The sequence below is a fragment of the Enhydra lutris genome, unplaced genomic scaffold (assembly GCF_002288905.1).
Source record: "Enhydra lutris kenyoni isolate GAN:26980312 unplaced genomic scaffold, ASM228890v2 scaffoldscaffold55, whole genome shotgun sequence".
Lineage (NCBI taxonomy): Eukaryota > Metazoa > Chordata > Mammalia > Carnivora > Mustelidae > Enhydra > Enhydra lutris.
This window is the reverse complement of record NW_019154139.1, coordinates 8522883-8528882: the sequence shown is the minus strand read 5'-3', so window position 1 is coordinate 8528882 and position 6000 is coordinate 8522883. Positions and strand designations below refer to the sequence as shown.

Here is a 6000-nt window from a genome sequence, read left to right as displayed (position 1 = left end):
ATTGCAAAATGAGGGGACTGGCTCGGGACCTCTAACTGTCGAATATGTTGTGGCTTTCATTTCATACATATTTGCACATCTGTGTGTCCAGATGTGTACGGATGTATTTCATACATACAAAGAGACATTCTGTCAGGACATAAATACAGTTTTCACTGCATCCATTAGCAGCTTGCTGTGATCCAGCTTGATTTTGAAGAGGTCATTCCAGCCATTATTTGGGAGCGGACGGGGGAGGAGCAAGAGTAGGGGCAGGAGACTAGCCAAGCGGCCTCCGCTAGCGAGGAATGATAATGGCAGCGGAAGTGGAGAATTCACACACTGTGAATCCGAAATGACAGGATTGCTGATGAGGCTGTGAGGGGCCTGGGATAGGGTGAGAAATCCAGGACGGACCTGAGGTGCTGACCCAAGCACGAGGACAGAGGGTGGTGCCCTTGATAAGACAGTGGGGACCGGAGAATGAGGTTTAGCAGGGAGTGAAGAGGACCGTTTGGGATGCGATGAATCCGAAGTGATTATGAGACATCCTCGCGTCTAATGGAGAAGTTGAAAAGGGAACTTGGCATTTTTCTGGTAGAACATGTAAGGCAAAATCAATAATAAAGGTTTAATACAGGTTTTAGTGTTCCTTCAGATGGTATTTCTGGTTTTTTTTTTTTAGAGATTTTCTTTCTTTCTTCATTCATTCATTCATTCATTCATCTAGAGAGAGCGTGCAAGCGTTGGGAGGGAGAGGGAATCTCAAGCCAGCTCAACACTGATCGTGGAACCTCACAACCCTGAAATCATGAGCTGAGCTGAGCTTAAACCAAGTCAATGTTATACCACCTGAGCCCTCCAGACGCCCCTCCGCTCACATTCTTTATTGAGCATGTGGTGGGTGCCCTGCCCTGTACCGTTTTACACATATTCCATTTAAACTTCCAACGAATGCCGTGAGGAAGGTGCTGTTGCCGTTCTCAGTGTTGAATGAGGAAGCTGAGGCTTGAGAGCTTAGGGCATTGGCCCAGCAGTTGATAGCTGGTGGATGGAAGGGCCCGAATTAGTGCGATTCTGCCCGACTCGGAGCTGAGCCCCGCCGCCCCCCATGGTATCTCTCCGTGAGCGCACAGCTCATTGTGGTTTTTCTCTCTTTTCAGGGTTTGGGTTTTTTGCACTGAATGTAGTCTAGCCTCATCTTCACGGGTTCGTGTTGCCCCAGGATACTGTCAAAGGTAAGTTTTTAAGAAATTTCAATCCACGATGTATTGGCAGTGAAATGGGAGAGTCTTTATCTTAAAAAGAAGGAAAGTACATGTTGACGCTATTGCTCCTTTCCCAAGTCGTTCCATGAGGAAATGGAAAGTGGCCATCACATCGGCTCTCTGCGTTTCTCCTTCAGTAGGTCCCTTTAAAAAGCACATCAATCCAAATGATTGATAGTGACATGTGGTGCCTCATCCTTTTATAAAGCTAGAATTTGTTATTAGGATTTAGCAATTGCACAGTTTTCCGTGAGTGTATTCCTAGCTTCACTGCCTCTAGTCTGTCCTCACTCCAGTCTGTCGTCCACATTACTGCCAGGACCAGCTCTCAGAATGAGGTATTTACTCATGTCACTCCTTTGCTCCAACAGCTCTCGTGGCTTTCAGTTGCTACAGCTGCCATCCTACAAACTGCTTGAGAACCTAATTCCCATCATTGCTTCTGGCTGCTTTTCTAGTGCCCCCTATCTGCTGTAAGCCCTACTGGGCCATTTTCTATTTCCCAAATACATAGTTCTTTTTCTCGGCTTTGTGCCTTGGTGGACGCTTTTCTCTTTGCTTGGAGTTTGGAAGAGGGGAGAAGAATGCAGCTATCCACTGCTCTTTCTCATATCTTTTCTGTTGTCCCCTCTTCTAGGCCACCTTGGCAGAATTTCTTTCTCATCTGTATTCTAGGTACACCCATTACTGTGACCATGATACAGTATTCAGTATTTTATATTAGATATTTATTTGTCTCTGTCTCCTTTGCTAGTCTGTAAACCCTTTGAGACTTCTTGGAAAGGAACTAACTGTTTCTTTAGTGCCTGTTGGCTGCTCCCAGACACCTTGCCGAGCGCTGTGCATAGGTTACTTCATTTAATCCTTGTAACACCTCCTCCTGACCAGTTTTATGGATGAAAATAATGAAGATTAGAGCAGTAAGTGCCCAGGATTACACAGCTAATAACTGACAAAGAATTATGAATGACTCTGCTCCTTCAAAGCCAAAGCTCGTTCTCCTGGAGCTCTCTGGCTGAGCACCATTGGGTGTGTGGTAGGGACCCAGGAAATAGCTATTGAACTGATACAATTTCAAATTGCAGTTTAAATAAAAAGGACTTTAGTTGATTAACTCCTATATAGAAATTTATTGACTATTACATTCTAGGAATACAGTTTTAAGTAAACTATGAATACAGACATTAACGAGATCTAGTGTCCGGTGGCAAAGAGTTAACGGTGTCATAAGGGAGGCATCTGTGTAAGCAAGTGAAGTCAGTAGAGCGTTACAGGTCATATAATAGAATTCCAGTAAGATCCTCGGGGGACACAGAGGAAGGACTCGCCAGTTTTGCGCAGAGATGGATCAGGAAATACTTTCGAAAAGTTGAGTCTTGAATGATGAGAGGAGGGTGTTCTCCGGCGGTACCAGGGGAGGGAAAGGCAGAAGGAGTAGTAGGAACAAAAACAGAATCCGGAAATAATCTGGCATATTTGTGAAACTTGTAAGCGGTTCATTATGACTGGAGCAAAGGGAAAAAGAGGTCTGGCCGATGACACGGAAGAGACAAGTGAGGGCTAGATCCTGGAGAACTTGCAAGATGGGAATACATTTGCCACCTTGGAGAGGAGACCTAGCCTGGATGCGGTGTGATGTACGATTTTACTCATGTTTGTCGTTAACATTTGTTAAGTCCCATTCCGTGTGTGCTAAAGCACTGCCAGGTCAAGACTGCTAGTCCCTTACCACATATGGCAAGCTGGTGACAGCTCTGAGATGACATCATGTGCCAGAGCAGAAATGAGATGCTCGTGTTGTCACGTCATCTTTGACAGCTTCACTGCCACTTACTCGGCCCTCCAGTGAATGTTCACAGAAGTGGGCTTTGCCTTGACTTTTTCATCACTCTCTTAGCACCAGTACACTGGTCCCTTTGTCACTTCCCAGGTGGAACCCCGAGCTCAACCTCATACTTTTGCATGGCCTACTTCATTCTCCTTCCATTTTGTCAGAAGGGCAGTAAAATTCACAATGTAGACAAAACTATAAGCTGTGGTTTCACAGGAATGTCATCAAGCTTTTTTCAAGAAACTCCTTTAGAAAAAGTAAGGATAGGGGCGCCTGGGTGGTTCAGTGGGTTAAAGCCTCTGCCTTCATCTCGGGTCATAATCCTGGGATCGAGCCCCGCAGTGGGTTCTCTGCTCAGCAGGGAGCCTGCTTCCCCCCACCCTCACCTCTCAGCCTACTTGTGATCTCTGTCTGTCAAATAAATAAATAAAATCTTAAAAAAAAAAAGTAAGATTAGCTCCAAAACCACACACAAGAAAAATGAGGGCAAATTATAAAGAAAGGACAAATCGGAAAATAGGTATGATATGATGTATAGTAAGTAGGTAGACTATATGGTATTAATCAGGAAAGATTTTTAGAAATAAAGATTTACTGGATATTGGAAGGAGAGAGATGTGGATTGGTGGTGAGGGGAAGGGCTTTCAAATGGGGCATGGACTGCATAGATAGAAATTAAATATGAAACTAATAATACAATATATGTGAATTAAATTGAATTTAAATTAAAAAAATTTTTTAAAGATTTTATTTATTTATTTGACAGACAGAGATCACAACTAGGCAAAGAGGCAGGTGGGGAGGGGGAAGCAGGCTCCCTGCTGAGCAGAGAGCCCATGCGGGGCTCGATCCCAGAACCCTGAGATCATGACCAGAGCCAAAGGCAGAGAGGCTTAACCCACTGAGCTACCCAGGCGCCCCTAAATTAAAATTTTTTTTAAAAAGAAATTAAATTAGTAAGTTGTGTCGAGAGATTGGAGAGAAGGTTTGCCTGAGTGAAGTGGGAGATAGTGTGTGTTTGGGGAGTAGCTAAAAACAGTTGAAAAGTTTATAAAGTAAAAGTCTGCTACTTGTATCCAATGGTAATGGGATAATTGGGAAGATAAGACGGATACAGAAAACTTAATTCTGAAGAGAAGACATTCCATATATAACCTGGAATTGAAGAGGACCTGATAAAAAACGTTCTCTCCCCTGAGCGAGTTCTGAACCACAGACATAAGATAAAGGAGTAAGGCAGGTGGAGAACAGATTTTCACTTTTATTACTATTCAAGTTGACGTAGAATCAGCTTGTGTCTAACAGCAAGTCAGCTTTCTGATACTCAGCTCTGAAACTCAACAGGCTTCCTCACCCAGCAGGACTAGTCATGGACAGACCTCTGCCTCCTAGGAAAAGGAAGGAGCAGAGCAGAATAGGTGCTGCCACAGGAAGGGCCTGGGGGGGTGCTGGACTATGCAGGCCCAGTTTCTCCTTCCAGACTCACTGACCAAACAAGGCACTTCACCCTGACAGTATGTGTCAGGAGTATAAGGCCAATAGTAGTAAAGAGATGTGGCCTCACGTGGAAGGAAATGTCAAGAGTGGGCAAGTTTTCCTCCCCTAACACACAATGGCTCTTATCTCCTAGCACATGGGTCTTAAGTAGTAATCCAGGTCACGTCGGCTGTGTCCCTCCCCTCTGGGAGGCGGGGGGACATCTCAGGACAGTCCTGCTCCCACTTTCAAGAGGACAGACCCCCACTACCACTCTTCTCTTGGGTATTTTCTTGGGCAAAATTGATAGACAAAATAGATTTTGCCCCCCAGGAGATCCTAAAATGGATCAGCACAGCATATAAATTATACAAACTCCAAGACTAAACAAAATTGTTTGAGCGCTCTCCCCGTAGCCGCCAGATTCAGAAAGTAAGCCTGCCTCCTGCCCATGAGCAGTAATTCCTGATAAAAGTATGTTCTCAGAACGCTGTACTCAGTCTTGCCACCTTGGTGTCTGAGGGAGGGAGGATGGGTGAGGTCCTCTTGGTTTGGGGGCTCTCCAGGGTATCCAGTTACCCCATGCCAGTGTGCAGAATCCACAACTTGGACACTTCCACCCAATTTGGAAAAATCTTCCAGCAGGAGGTTAAATTTGGAACTGGACCTTTACCATATCTCAAAAAAACAGCCAGTGTACAGTCTTCTGCTTTAAAAATTAATCCTTGGGGCACCTGGGTGGCTCAGTGGGTTAAGCCTCTGCCTTCAGCTCAGGTCATGATCTCAGGGTCCTGGGATCGAGCCCCACATCAGGCTCTCTGCTCAGAAGGGAGCCTGCTTCCCTCTCTCTCTCTCCCCACCTGCCTCTCTGCCTACTTGTGTTCTCTCTCTCTCTGTAAAAAAAAAAAAAAAAAAAAAAAAAAATTCTTGAAGTATCACCTTCTTTTTTGCAATATTTAGGGATTTATAGTAGTGGTGGCCCCAGTTACCAAGTTCCTTCCCTTCCTCCGTAAGTTCCCTGGCTCCCTGCCTTCTATGAGTATAGTGAGACAACTCTTCAATTTCCGTTTCGCCTTCGGACTGCCTGTGTAAGCCGAGCACGAACAATTTAAACGTAGAACTTCACCGGTTTTGTAGCACATGTGCCGTTTGACGTTCAACTGCCTTGCAGCTTATGTGCAGCAAATAATTGTTCCACTCATTAATATCTAAAGAGCCTTGGGATGCCTGGGTGGCTCAGTTGGTTAAGCAGCTGCCTTCGGCTCAGGTCATGATCCCAGCGTCCTGGGATCGAGTCCCACATCGGGCTCCTTGCTCATCAGGGAGCCTGCTTCTCCCTCTGCCTCTGCCTTCCATTCTGTCTGCCTGTGCTTGCTCTCTCTCCCTCTCTCTCTCTGACAAATAAATTAATAAAATCTTTAAAAATAAATAAATAAAAAATAAAGA

At 45.0% G+C, this 6000-nt stretch overlaps 1 protein-coding gene across 2 annotated transcripts in view; it reads left to right on the top strand.

The window, feature by feature from the left end:
• The first annotated feature begins 1148 nt into the window (after positions 1-1148).
• Positions 1149-6000, top strand: part of LOC111157487 (trinucleotide repeat containing 6B) — a 185601-nt gene continuing 180749 nt past the window's right edge. For both annotated transcript variants that reach the window (XM_022518917.1, XM_022518918.1), the window contains exon 1: positions 1149-1217. The gene's annotated coding sequence lies outside the window, so the exon portion shown is untranslated. The remainder of the gene's footprint in view (positions 1218-6000) is intronic.